Raw genomic sequence first — 15,614 nt, 5'->3', positions numbered from 1 at the left:
CTCGAATATCTCTGTTATTTCGTGTAATAAGCGAAAATGTTACTTATAATCGTTGCATGGTCGCAAGAAAAACGTAACATGGCAATAATAGTTTCTCTGAGTCTAAAGGTTAATTTTTTTTTTTCATTCTTTTAACCGTTAACTAAGTTTAACTTATGCGTATAATTGGATTAATATGACTCGAGAAACTGTACGAGTTAGGAATTACAAGTTACATTTGTTTATTGATTAGTAACGATAAAATGTTTAGTAACAAGACTAATGAAATTCTACGAGGAAATTTTATTTCGACGACTTAAAGTATTTTATGCAAATTATAATTAATTAATTTCTCCATTTAGCATAATCCAGCTGGCATCCAATCATCCATAGTCCAACGATACGAGTAGAAAATTACCAATCTTTATCCTTTCAAGTATAATATACAAATCAAAATGAAATACGTATTACCTTCGTCCTTTAAAATACAGAATGTGCGAGTTAAACTCGAGTACCTTAAAATCAAGTACCCTAAGACAAATACGCGTATCACTTGCTAGCCAACGATGCTATTTAACGATAGATTTGAACATCGAATTTATTACGATAAATTATCAGAAAAACTATGGCTCTGAGTAATCGTATAAAATAAATAAGGAGGACAAAAGGTGTTCGAGCGATCTCGATCGTTCTAAACGATTCTACATTGACGCTACCTGTCGAAGATACTAATCTCTTCTCGATATCTGTGTCTGATTATCTACGGCCACTGATACGTCTGTTCCTAAATCCGCACGGCCAGCCGTTCCAGCAGGATTCTTTGTATTCGCGAAGGCCACCGAGGCCATGGAATTTTATTTTTTACCGTGGCCAGCCGGAATATTATGTCAGCATTATGTATAGACGCGATACCGCGGACGATGCTTCGATCTTTTCGGGCAGAAGTCAAACTGAAGGCCAGCCACGCACGAGAAACGCCTCGTAGCGAACCCGAACGAACCGTTCGACGTCCTTGCGACAGTTTTAGTCTACGTTTTAGCGAGTTTTATACTCGCGTCGGCGAGCAAGTCTCACCTACAACATATGAAATTTGATTTACATTAACTGTTCGGAGATAGAACGGGTACTGCACTCGTTTGGTCTGAATGAAGACACTTGGTGTTTATACTAGCGATTTGTATCTGATACGCCAAGATATAAAAATAATGTTTATTCGTATTACGGAATGGCTCTCGTTTGACGTCTTCTCGTGAATTTTTTTAAAGATTCTGTATCGTTATGGAAAGAAGATGATGATAAAAATTCAATTTAGTCGCTGTATCATCGGTATATAATATGTAATATAGCAAACTGCGGATTTTTATTCATTTATGAAAAATTTCAACGTGCAAAAATGCGCACAATATAATAAAAGTATACAAAATATCCAAAATATAGTATCTCTTATAATATTCATTAAATAAGACAATTGTCTATCTAGGTTCCATTTATTTCTTAACTACTATTTGGAAAAATATGAATTTCTATAAATATCTGTGATCCAATTATTATAAATAATCTGTAAATCGATTTTAAAAGAATCGCCAGTGAGATGTAGTCTATTTTGAAAATTCAACGTGCCTAAACGTCACAACAGCAAATTTGTCCAAGTGGTAGATACAACTTACGTCACTATATTCAATAAAATCGCGCACTATGAAAATGATCGTACACCTATTTGCACGAGACTAAGGCAGAAGGTTTTGATACATCAGAATCGATTGTCTAATGTCTATGCAGAATCCACGTTTGGTTTCTCTACGAGAAATTCAGGGCTATATCATTTTTCTAACTGGGGTAAGTGGTGTTTTTAGGAAATCGTGTTTGTATATATTGTTGTTGATTTATTTGGCCGTGTAATTCGGAGATGAATCTTTATGAGAGTGGGAATTGGAACGTGAAGCTCGTTAATGGGAGAATATCGGCCAGTATTGGATAGCCAGCCTTCTGGCATCAGGTTGATAAGTTTTATACGCATTTGCTACATCACGAGTCGTTTGAAGCATCTGCCAAATAAGTTAAAAAGCGATTACAAAAAATACAAATAAAAATTGTTTTTCTTAACTTCAATAAATTAATAGGAACTAACAAATTAATGGAAACATCGTGATCTAATTCCTTTACATCGGTCCATTTTCTCCTTAAAAGCACACGAATAAATAAAAATACGTAATTGATAATGTTCTCGAAAGAAATATTACCGCTTATAGATATTGTATTTGATTTACCTCACTATTTTAATAGAAATTGTATCACAAAGTATTATCAAGACATAAACTGTTGAAGGTTAAAAAGCAGAAGCTCGACCACCTAGAGAGACCGAAGAATCTACGAGCGAGAGCTATAGAAACTTAACGATCGGTGTCAATAAGAAACGAAACGTCTGTACGATAACCATGCGAAAATCAGCAATCAAAGCGTTCACGAGTTGAAATAGCGGCGAAGCTCAAGGCCAGGAAGTCCGCAGATAAAGTTTCCGCGAAGCGGTCGAACAATCAAATCGATCGTGACGTTACTCGAGGTTAAGATCTGTCGACGCTCTGGATCCGTACTTGAACTCGTCCCCGCTGAATCATGCTGATATCGCGCTCGATAACAAAATCACACGCGCGCGTACAACACACGTTGCTACCATATACATTATCGTTCAAAAGTATTTGAGTATCTGCTTATTTCTAACAAGACGTGTAGTAGCTGTGTCGCGATTCTCGAATTTTTATGTTTCAATCTAATTTTAGCAATCAGCAAGGATCTGTAGCGGTTTAGAGGAAGAGACGTTTAACACGACATTAAAAGGAGAAATCACGCGTACGAATAATAATCTTTGTATATTTCGTCCAAGCTTGAGATATTTTTTAACGTGAGAAAGAGGTATAGTTGGATCGAAAATGAGTGGGAAAAATCGGCCGGATTAATTAGAAGATTATCAATAGGATTTTGTTCCCTAGGATCGTCATTGGTACGTAACAGGATAAAGCTGATTTTGACAGGATTAAGCTGATTTTGAGAAGCATCGCGCATTAACGAAATTAATGTTTGTAATTGATAAAACTGGTCGAGTTATTTCGTCGTTTGCAGATAAACTCTTCGCGTCTGGATTCCGCAATTTCTCAATTAAAATTCAGTCGCGTTAATACACGAATTACGATGGTGATTTCGTAAGAAGGTAAAAAATGCAAATTCATCGTTAATTTGTAACACTTTAATGAAATTCGAATACCGTTGCTAGAAATTGAGTAAACTGTACAGTGCTTACGAACGATAGTGTACGTGTACATAAAGACACTCGGCCAGATAACCTTCCACGCTGGCCGCCAAAGAATCCGTTTAGAGGCGTGCGGTCGCGGTAATCCGCGGCCAGAAAACGCGAGACCAATCGATCATTCCAGAGGGGACAAGGGCAGAACCGTTTTATGTAATCACCGGACACGTCAGAGATCGTACGTGAAAACGTTAAAGCGAGCGTGGCGCAGCTCGATTAGCGATGCGAGCCGGCCGTTCTGAAACCTCGGTGTTGTCGCGTTTGCTACATGTTGTTATTGGAACTGGCAACTATTTTATTTTTATCTTGCATTTATTTCACTTTCTATATTTTATTTTATTTTAAGGAGAAGTTAGGAAACTTTAGGCGTAATTTATACAGAGATATTATGCAAATTGGGACTAATTAAATAATCAAGTAATCGATGATTCAAAGAGGCTGAAATTCCCCAAAATATTATTTCATCGCGATCTAAGCATAACTTTCTCATATTTAATTGCGATTAATTTATCGTCGATGAAAGAGAAAAATATTTCAAAGGATACACTTCCTCAAAAATAAACATCAAGAGGAGCATCTCGTATATGAAATGCTATTTGTGAAATCGACTGTACACCAGTACACTCTCGCCTCGCTATGTCATAAAATCGACGAAACTCCACGTACTATCCATTTTTCATCTTCGTTCACGATTTGGCCAATAAATCGTCGAAACTGATAAGAAACACCAACTTAACGTGTCTTCTTGTTTTTCCTTTCTCAAAACCATAATTTCTGCCGTTTCGCCGTCTCGAATACATCTTTGATCCACGAGGATACGTGGAAGATGACGCAATCAGCGTCTCATAGCAAAGACTCGAGTCAGTGAAAAGTGCATTGTTATCGGCCGCTCCAGCAGCTCCTGTAAGCAAAGATTATCTCTGTATGAACGTAGACGCTGGTAACCGCGCGGCAAGGGGCCACCACGAAACTTGTCGATCCGTACAAATTTCAAGGCCGATGCGAGACGTCGCGCGGGTACACGTGCGTCGTCTCTCAAGGCCGTGACAATAGTATGATCTTCGTCGTGTTCCTTGCCCGGGTCCTTGAGCGGTATAGGTGCGAGAAACGCGACTTTTGCGCGCTGATACGGTCTGTCGACGTCTCGCAGTTGTCAGGAAGTTGCATTTAGTTTACTCGAGAAAGGAAGAAGTGTAAAAGCACGGATGCATGGAAAATGGAACAATCTCCATGTGGAGATCATTTTCCAACACATTTTACGTTACACGTTGCCGAATAAAATTATTTCTATGAGACAACTTTTAAGAAACAAATAAGTAGAATTACATATATACCGTCGCGATAAGTTGAAAGGGAGAGTATTCTGATTTGATTTCATTGAATTTTATATTTCAATGAACTTAATCGATAGAAATGATTAGGAATATTGTTTGAAAATTGGAATTAAGTACCGATAGAAATATGATTTATTTCGTTGTTATTGCGTGTTTTCGGAAATACTGGCGAGGAAATTATTGGAATTATTAAAAATCGGCAATTGATTCTATTAAAATGGTAAAATGATAAAGAAAATTCCATTAAAATGATCCTGTTGTACCGAGTAATGTATCAGAGGCGAACATGTTTTGTGCGCGTGATAAATTGATAACGTTAACACGAAGTCAACATTCGTACGATATTACAGGGAAGATCGACTTTAAGACAATCGTTAAATAAAAAGTACACGAACGATACAATTAACCAATAAAAATTTCGTTTGGAACGAGCTCGTTTGACCAAACGAGATGCATTCAACTTTGAAACACGACTATTCGTAATACAATTAATAAAAGCGTAAGAATCATCGAGAACTTTAAACAGTACGGACGTTTGTCTCTCGATTAAAGGTGAAGTTACAAAAGGATAGAGCAGCATAGACTCGTAAGAAACTTCCATTACGCCTGATAAAACAAATCTCAAATGATGAAACATTTAAATTTAAAGCATGAAATGCAAGAAGATGACTCTGTGTTTCCTATTGTTTGGCACATAATTAAATCGCATTGTACGTATCACTGTGGCACTATACGTGAAACTGTGTTGCAGTGGGATAGTATCGATTACCTGGGCGCAGGATATTTATGGATGTTCTATTATAGCACCGAACGTTAGAATTACGTATGGAACGTTCACGTGTAGTATATAGTTCACGTGTAGTATATAGTTTACGTGTAGTATACACCATTCTACGTTGGTGAAAAAAAGAGCGTTCTCTACTAGTGTCATATTTATTTTTATCGTCCTTTTCTGCGATAACACGTGACAGATATTTGAAGCGCGTCGGTGACCGTGTAATTCAGCCGTAAGTGAAATAGGTTCGTAAAGATCAGACACGCCGGCAACTGTACGTAATTCGGTAACCAAGTCGTAGTATCTTTATTATACAATGATTGTGTACACAGCCGTTGCGATTACTAATTTTGTGAAATTCACAGACAGTTGCGCTACGACCTTTCATAATATAAACAAACTGCTAAGCTAAAAATTAGAATATATAATAGTGTGTTTATCGAAAACACCAGTCATTTTCCTAAATATAATTCTCCTTTCGTCTTCTAACTTGCAATATATCTATTACCATGTAACGAAATCTCGGTCCGTTTCTCGCTAACGCTTATAAACTAATATAGGGGGGACAATTATTTAACGGGAGATACTAAACGAGTTAATTGACACCAATTAAGACTTCGCCGAAATAAGTGGGATTCTACAACAGTTCGCTCTTCTTCTACGTGTCAAATTGTCTCAAGTAAGTAACACAAATAACTTTCAAACAGCTGCTCCAATTTCCAGTAAAAAAAAAAAAATAACAAAGCTCGACGATATTCAGTAGCTTCGTCGATAAAATTCTTCTGTAATATGAAACACAGGTAATTCTCGAAAACTTGAAAGAAATTCAGTTTCCATCGAAAATAACGAAACTCCTTATGGTTAGAGTTTCTTCTTAAGTATCACGAAACTCAGGCGATTCGTCGAAAAAAGTTCTTTCGTAATATACAACGCACGATGCTCAAAAACTTCCTAATAAGAATTACGTAATGCAAAAGATTCATCGATAAAATTCTTTGCGAATATAAAACGGATATGACCGTCAGGAAATTTCATCCACAAAAACAACAAAGTTCATCGTTCTTAGAAGCCGTAGCAACATGTTTTCCTTTTGTACATACAACACGAATAACTAGCAAATTGATACAATTTCGTCTAAGAACACTAAAGATCGACTACGAATAACCAAGTTCGAACGATTTGTCAACAAAACTTCTTTCTTCGCGTAAAACACGAATAATCCTGGGAAAATTGATCCAGTCTCTGAAAATAACAAGGCTTATCCCTGTGATTTCGATCGCTTTGGATCGACACGATGGGTAGCGGTCCGCGGAGAGGTCAGCGATGGTAAACGGTGTCGATTATAGGCGAGCCTGTTGTGGTGGTGGCAGTGTAGCATGACTGGTAGCCGATATATCTGTATACGTGTCCGTCCCAGCCGCCCGTGACCACGTGGCCTTGTCCTTGTACGACGTCGACGTCGAGCGTTCCGTGCCACCGACACCCGTCGTCGGTCGCCGTGGAACCTTCCTACGACGAGCCGCGGCGGAGAGAAGAGAGATGTCCCAGCTCAGCTCGCGTGTGCGCCCGAGCTTCTCGCTCTCTACATATAAATGCACACGGCCAATACATGTAGAGACAGGAATGTGTGCTCGTGAACGCGTTTACGTGGAGCAAAGGCGCCGTTTAACGCGGAATTACGAGGTAATTCGTCTCTTGCCAACCGGCAACTGCGTCACCCGTAACTGTAAATCTTCTACCTATCGATTCGATGCAACCTTGGACAGCGGCTAATTGAGAGGTTTAGAGGAAACGTGGTGCGAGTGATCGAATCTTTAACTCGAGCATGACGTGAGTAAAGGTGCGTTTTTATGGAGGAATCTGTATGTTTCTGGACGGTAGGCAATTAGGCGTAGAAACTTGTTACGTGTAGATTAGGTGTAATTTTGAACAGTAGATATTCGAGAAGCTTAATGGAAACGTAAAACGAGCGATAAAACACCTTCATTCGAGAAGATCGCGGGTAAAGTTGCGTTTTAATAGGGAAACCCGGGAACACGTTTTTGGAGAGTAAAGTAATCCGATGCTTTGCGCTGTATCAGTTACAACATTAGATATTTTCTGACTATTTTGGAATTTTACAAAGCACGACTTACGCGTACAACGTCATCCGTAAAGCGAAGCATGGAAACTCGCACGAAACACAGATCCCCGTAAATTGAGCAGGAAATCTCTATATCTCGTCACAAATAACGCGTCACGTTTTTCTTAACGGCAGCTTGCAGTTGGAATCACCTTTTGCTCGCATTAATCACACAGTGCAAAGGAACTGTTAACTTTAACCTCGGTAGAAGATTAAATTGTAACTGACGTTTTCCTTAAAAGAAAGAGCACCAGTCTTATAGCTGCTAAAATACAAGCTTCAAAATTACCAAGGATTTTATACTTACACGTGTGTTTTATCAGAAGATACCCAGAACAGGTAAAACACGCGTTCTGCGATACATACAAATTTACAATTGCGATTCAACCGCATATGTGAAGCTTGTGTACAACTGTAATTAGTAGCCTGGTAACTTCGCGAGTTTCGTATAGCGATTTAATCAACCACAAGAAATATATTGCTGAAAATGATTGACACGCGTAATCGTGTTTATCATTATCGATCGCGTTCTCGATTGGCTCGCCCTCGCCTTTCGATTGCATTTCAAAATCTAACATTATTCTTATTCTTATACGATGAACATGTTAAAACGAGATTATGAAATTTTTAATTCAAAGCTGACACGGAATAAATGGTTCAGGGTTACTCTTCTCTGATAGATTCTCTCTTAAACAATAAACGAAGGAGAATAACGTGACTTAATACAAGTTATATTCTCTGTTTCTCACGAAGAGACAATTTTTTAATCGCGGACGCTAACGTCAATCGATTCTGTATTATGGAAATTTTTATTTCAATCTTATTTGATTTTTCGAATTGGATGATTCGATAGATTCAATATAAATTTCCGTGGATTTATTAATTACTTCTGAAAGATTTATATCTTCCTATCTCTACCATCGGAGGACTCGTATATGAATTATAATAATTATATGAAATTAAATATACGTAATACTTTATTGGCACTTCCTTAGAATACAATTAATCCGAAACATATGCATCTAGAAATAACTCGATGATTCTAAAGCAAATTTTATCTGAAACAGTCGACGCGTTATGAATTTATTCTTTTATGAGCTTTGCTTCCACGTGTGCGTACGTATATATGAGAGGAACATGTATATATTCTGATAGAAAAAAAAAATGTTGTAAAAACTATATAAGAATAAAAATAAAAAACAGAGTCGATCCTGAGAGTTTTATATTTCACGTAAATTAAAATCATATATCTCCCGTAACATCCCTTATATCAGATTTCCCTCGGTATAGGTTAACTTTCGTTTGAAATACTCTTTTCATTGGCCATCAATCTTGAAGATATCGTGGAAAGATTGAAATAAAAGCCCCTGTATACCGTTTCTATTCATGAATCTGGAATGTAAACGTCGGTATTGCGTTGGCATTTTGTGCAAAATTATCCGGAAGAACTGATACCGCGTGTCGCGAATAGGAGAAGATTGCTATCGCGTCATCGCATCTCGCATAACATTATGCAATTTGATTAAAGACTCTTCGAAAACGAGGACGGGACGATTCTCGACGAGAAGTAGAGTAGTAGAGATCTTCTGCTGATCCGTGGATTTTCGCTGACGGTTTACGATGATCCAGCAGTCGTGTGTTGCGACGCTGATCAGGCAAAATACTACGAGGCAGATTAGTTTCATAACTGTAATTTCTGGTCGAAGAGAGGGGAAATAGGAATTATCAGAATTACTGGTTATTACTACTGTTTATTTCTTGCTGTTTTTCATGATTATTCTACGATACTTGTTACTTTTTATATTTATTAAAATACTCGCTACTTGTTTATTGTTACTTACTAATATATTATAATGTAGCTTTTTATACTTTGATTCTTTTATTCTTCGTGTCATTACATTGAAAGATCAACAACGAAATTGTAAAATTGTATATAATTGTATTAGTATTTAATTTTTTTTATGAAACAAAAATTAACTAAAATATGCAATTTCCTTTGATTCCAAGATTATGTAATACCAAACAGTTTTGTATTATTTAAATACAGGTATGGTTAAATAAAATTTTCTAATCTCCTAGAGAATTACTTCTTTCGCGGTTATGTCACTATTCTTCCGGGACAACAGTTTGTGAATAATATAATCACGTTACATAAAACTAAGCTAAAACGGGAATAGAATATTTTCGATTCGTTGTTTCCACTTCGTCGCAGGATCACTGAAAATACTACGCTACTCGCAAGCCAAATCTGAAGAAATCAACGCCAAATTATTCTTGACCTACGCCACGGCACACCTATACAATAAATCCAAATATAGAATAGGAGCAAGATACAGTGATCGATCCAATGAACAACAATCGATCGTGACTCGATCCATGAAACTCCTAAGAAGAGTTTAACCTTTATCCTGTGTGTCAATTTCATGGTTCGATCAATTTCATGTACGATAGCTTCATTTGTAACGCGACACGAACAATTTAACACCGAATGTACAGAAATGTCATTCCTTCTGTTTCTGATTGAATAATTCGTAACTATCTGTCGTTCTATCGCATTAACTTTCATCAGGAAAGTAAATTATTGTTTTATCGGGTTACAGAACACGCGTAAGGATAATAGACACATCACGGAACCTCATTACATAAACCGGAGGCACAAGAATAATTTTTATAATTTGAAAAATATCATTTGTCACGGTATCGTCGAATACTGCAGTTCTTCTTTCTTTTCATAGAATTGCAAGATTCGCACGGAGGAAACTAAACCGTAACAGATATTGACCAAATTTCTGAAATTCCTCTTCGCAATTACGATGCAAACCCAATGGCAAACTGTAAATTGTCCGAACGAAACGAGGAATCGAAGATTTGCGTTAGCGCGGCGTAAATCTAACATCTAATTAAATCTAACAGCTAATTAAGAAACGTACCTACAACTATTCCCACGATAAAAGGAGCTCCCTTAATCTTCTAAACCTGACCCAACCATCCAGCAAAAAAGCTACCGACACAATTGTCCCGATCGGAAATAATAAATTCCCCATGTCTTGGCGTCTGTCTTGGTATCGTTGAGTCACCGCACTTGCACAAAGCTTCGAAACCGACGCTACGTTTCATCTTCTCTCGATATAAGAAACTATCTCTAAAGAAAGAACCTAAGAAGCAGACGGAAACAACAAGAAGCCTTGAGAGGGGGCAAAGAAAACGGAACTCGTCTCCGCCGCCGTGTTGGACACGTGACACGGATTTCGAGATCGGAGGATGGCCGGTCGACGTGGCATATACGACGAAAGCACGCGATGCATCTAAACCGGGAACACGTGAGAACCAGTTCGGATCCAGTTCCCCCGGCTGCAGTTGCACCGGCTGGCGGTGGCGGTCGCATCGATCGCCCGGTCGCCAAGGCTGCGTCTTATTCGGGCAAGGCCAAGGTCGTTGGCTGGCATTGCCGTCGAGCGAAGGTGAGATCGCAATTTCCCGCACGGGGGTTGCGCGCGGAAAGTGCAGCCGGGGTCACGGGCGATCCGCGAGATCGAACCAGCCGTTCTTGGCATTCGTCGGGATCGATGCGAAAACAGGGAGCAAAGGATACAGAAGTCGCGGCAAGGAGAAGGGGACAGGCATTGGTCCGACGTGCCAACAAATTTTGTGTAGGTGCGTTTCAAGCAGGTTAAAGTTAAAAGTAGTGGTACGAGACAGATGGAAGAGGTTCCGATTGCTCTTGATGTCTTTTAAAGGGGATCGAGCGAGGTTTAGAGGAATATTTTTGGTTAGTTTTGTGCACGACTTTGGAACAGATTGGAATTGTTGGGAAGTGTTTCGTAAGAAGTACATTATATATTTTTAAAGTAGAACAACGAGTCGACGTGCCAATAGATGCGCTTTCTACACAAGTTAAATATGAGACGAGTAGCGAAATTAATGTTGACATAAGCTTCTAAGGGCGACTAAAAGGATTGTAGCAAATTTTCTCATGAAATTTATGAACATTGTAATTTGTTGATGTAGATTAGTTCGCTAGTATTAGTAGGTAGTTGGCAGATGGTTGGCGTGAGCTTCCTAAAGGAGGAAATTAAAATCTACCGAAGTTATCGTAGAGTTTAGTCATTGATTGTTCATGTTTAAATTATTATAATCCGAGGGTTTATGAGTACAACACTCGTAGATTGATTTCCTTGTTGAACGTCTCTGTGTTGAATATATTTTCTGAACAAGAAATTTCCTAGTATTTCGGTAGTATCTCGTATCTATGGTATAAATAATTTATTTTAGAGGAAAAGTCTGGCAAGAAAGTGGACTGAATTCTCTCATACTTACTCGAAAGCTCGCATACCTCATCGATGATCCACATTCTTCTCGAAAACGAACCTTCGTTTATTTTAATTCCTGTCTATGTGACTATTCATTTCGCTTTTATTTCTAAGAAACTAAATGGATCATAAATCTATTCGAAATTAAAATGATAATCCAAAGTCACACAACTAGAAATGAAGTAACTAAAAAGTGAAAAGGATGACTTTTATTTTAATTTTCTCTCCCTCCTCTCTCTCTCTCTCTTTCTCTCTCTTGTGAGCAATATTACATATTTGCAAAAGTGAGCGATAAAAACAAATAGAACGACGTTAAACGAGCAATAAAACTCTGATAAAGATTGTGGTATATCGTTCAGGTATCAGCAACAGCAAAGTTGCGCAATAATGACCACCTCAGCGATGATATAATAATGGTATTGCAAACAATATTAGTCAATAGGACGTTTCCTGGTTAGATAATGGCAGCAAGGTTACGTGAAAAGAAGCAACGTGTGCGCGAAGGTGTTGTTAAAGCTGTTCGAAGCTGACTTCTACCTAATCGGCCTATAATACGAGACAAGACTGGTTGCGGTCGGTTCATCTCGTGGCTAGGCGGCTTATTTAATTGACTCGAGTTTCGTGCGTTGCTCAATTTTCCACCGAGACACGTATTTTTATCCGTGATATCGCTTTCAATCTCGATATTGCTACCTGATAAACAAACTACAAATTAAAATAAACAAACGAAAATTCCAGCGTGAGCTGGAAAGCCTCCTGTATCATTTACTTTGCCACAGGGAAATTTCATTCTAATTCTCATAATTAGTAAAAAAAAAAAAAAACAAATGATTCTATTATCATTCACTCGCCGAAACATCCTACAACATTTATTACCACGAAATGGCATTCCATTTTAACTGCCCGATGTTCCTACAAATTTATATTTTCTTTATATTCAATTACTAGACGTCTGGTATTTATCGTCTGGAATCGAAATTCCATTACGATTCTCCAATTAGCAAAAAGCTGATGCCCCGTGTACCACGTATTTCGACAAAAGCAGACCACCTCGTTCTCCTTCCACCCCGTAGACTATTCTTCCGTTCAATGTTTCGAAATCTGTTTCTCCTTCGACGTTCTATAAATTCTTGTGTGTGTCGTAAAAATCGAAGGTCTTGACATTGTTCCTCTATTCAGCCATCGCATCGATATCACGACTTTAAATACGCCGATGCTCGTTTAAGCGGTACATCACCCTTTAAAGGAGGTAGAGCCAGCGTGGAATAGAAGACCTGTGGCGATATTCTACGTACGGTAGTGGCTCACGGAAGTATTTCAACGTCACAGAAAACTTTTATGCGTGCGTGTTACGTAAAACATATCGAGACTTTATTAGCGCTTTAACGAAACGCTTTGCACAATTTGGATGCGACCTGGAAATGTATACGAAAGTTACGAGGTATTTACCGCAACGATACATTTAGTAGTAAATTAGTATGTCTATAGTATAGATAGCCGTAAACATGTCATTGGTACCAAAGATAAACATACACCGTGGCTTATTATTAGCGAGTAACTGAGTGCGTTCAGACACTGTGTTGATCTTTCCAAAGTATACGCGATAATCATCGTGAAACTTACATCTTGAGATTTCTTTCAAATTTTGCCAGTCTGACCGCGATAGACGAGCCTCGTTGCGGCACTATTCAAATTCCATATTATGGAAGTATAATAACGCGAGTTGAAATACTTTCGGCAGCGAGCGTATATCGAGGCTCGTCTGGCACACAGTCAATAATGCACCCAGTCGATTGTATACGAATCGTGTACGGCTCAAGCATACTGAAATATTTTAGTCTTATGTTTCGTAGTTTCTGTTGGCACTCCGGTATCAAGGACAGCCTTCATTCTTGACTCGAGGCGGAAACGCGCGATCTTTCGCCGTTTCGATCGTTCCAACGTCCTAACCAAACAACATTGGAGCAGGACGGAGAAGAGAAGCGAAGTAGGAAGGGAGTTGTTTTGGTGAGTCAAACTTAATTGTTTCTTCATCTGTACGATGATTACGAAGGATTGCAGTTGGAAATGAATCGCAATTATTGTTATCGTTTGCTAATTATTGACGTAGAATCCGATTCTATTTGCATTGAAATATATTGATGCATTGTTAACCGGGCACATGTATAAAAGCGATTGCATATGCATCAAGTTATGTAATTATTAATATATGAAATTGTTTATGTCGTTGTCAGAGCGTCGTTTACTGTATCGAGTGATGACTGTTTCCTCTTGATAAATATTTCATAGAATTTCTAAGATATTTCCGATGAACGTTGATATGATTAAGTTTTTATAAAATAACGCGTCGCAAATTTTGTTAATCGCCTATACACAAGGTGGTCACTTCAAATATTTTTAAGAAGATTTCCTATTAATATACTTAAAGATAGTATGTTTTATAAATAAAAGATACGAAAAGATCAATATCTATTTTCTTTAATTCACCTGCAACATGAAGCTACTTTTATTAGAAAAAGTCTATAGAACATTGCTATTTATAACGTTATTTACTAAATATATTGATCGCATATACTGCTAACACGTATAGTCTACAATAGAACCTAGCGAAATTCGAGGAGAGACCGAGATATGCTAATTATCCGTGTCGAAAGGAATGGACAAGTTCTTTCAAGGGAAACTTGAATCCAAGACCACTCAACTGGCGATTATTTTACAATTTTTACCAAGTTCATCCGCTATCTTTTCGTTAAAATTTCGTTACCACACATCCTAATATTATTCCTACTGTTTCTCCATCAAAACAAAATTGATTCTACCGTGCTGATTACGCGGGTTATGTAAAAAATGTTTCTCAATATCGATGTAAATTTAGAATCGCTTGTGGATAATCTAAAGAAAAAGTCGACTAATATCGACAGATATCGATGCCAGATGATATAAGTTCGCTGATCTACATCAGAATCACATAAAAAGTTTATTAGCTCAACGTAGAAATTTTCTAGCGTTTACCTTGCTTGATATTTCTTCGTACACGCACGTAAAGGAGCGTGTGTATCATTAAGAAGCAGATTTAATTACTTCCGGCTTGAAAATTCCGGATCGTTCGATCACGAGAAACATTAAACGGTCACCTTCCAGCAAAACGCGTTTATATTCCAAGGCCTTGAGAATCATTTCAAAAATGAAATTTTGCAGTCAAACACACAGCTCGCGTATCTCTTCGTCGTTAATAATCTTTTCACAATGTGTATCCATTTCGAAATGAAATCCATCAGAAGATATACTTCACTGTAAACAATTAGGTCATATTCGTCATTCAACATGAACGAGCAATTTTCTAATCGAATAGAATGTACGAAATAATATACAAGGAGATTGTTAATAGCGAAACATTGAATTAATTTCAATTATTTATAGTAATTTTAATATCTGGATTTTGAAACTTTGTCAGAGAATCAACGCTGCTCTACCAGATGTATATCGTGAACGCTAAGTTACTGCTAGACACGATATCAAACACACACATAATCGAGTTCGACATAGTTTAATGTCATATTACGTTCCACGAACATGACTCCTCAGATCGATATTAATTCCTTGACAGTCTTTTATCACTGAAATCATCAACCTAGATTATTAAAAACCTGTATCAAGTTGATTCTAATCTCGTGCGAATAACCTATGTATACAATTTAAGGAAATAAGAATTTGAAATTGAGGAATAATTTCTAGCTGTTACTTATCATGTTTGACGACATCCAACAATTGCAATATATATATATTCGACATA

At 37.7% G+C, this 15,614-nt stretch overlaps 2 long non-coding RNA genes across 6 annotated transcripts in view; one reads left to right on the top strand and one right to left on the bottom strand.

Annotated features, from left to right (window-relative positions):
* Positions 1–267: 267 nt before the first annotated feature.
* LOC126917905 (uncharacterized) overlaps positions 268–15,614 on the bottom strand; it is a 124,968-nt gene continuing 109,621 nt past the window's right edge. Inside the window, exons 5-7 of one of the 4 annotated variants that reach the window (XR_007711119.1) lie at positions 3,947–4,181; positions 696–1,053; positions 268–457 (exon numbers count right to left, since the gene is read on the bottom strand). This is a non-coding gene — a long non-coding RNA (uncharacterized LOC126917905). Of the gene's footprint in view, positions 1,054–3,205; positions 4,182–15,614 lie in introns of those variants that run through there. The other 3 variants (XR_007711120.1, XR_007711121.1, XR_007711117.1) reach the window with 3 other exon arrangements.
* LOC126917910 (uncharacterized) overlaps positions 6,856–15,614 on the top strand; it is a 49,298-nt gene continuing 40,539 nt past the window's right edge. Inside the window, exons 1-2 of one of the 2 annotated variants that reach the window (XR_007711128.1) lie at positions 6,856–7,229; positions 13,675–13,828. This is a non-coding gene — a long non-coding RNA (uncharacterized LOC126917910). Of the gene's footprint in view, positions 7,230–13,674; positions 15,120–15,614 lie in introns of those variants that run through there. The other variant, XR_007711127.1, reaches the window with a different exon arrangement.

Source organism: Bombus affinis, chromosome 6, assembly GCF_024516045.1.
Source record: "Bombus affinis isolate iyBomAffi1 chromosome 6, iyBomAffi1.2, whole genome shotgun sequence".
NCBI lineage: Eukaryota > Metazoa > Arthropoda > Insecta > Hymenoptera > Apidae > Bombus > Bombus affinis.
This window is presented reverse-complemented; position numbering and strand designations above follow the sequence as displayed.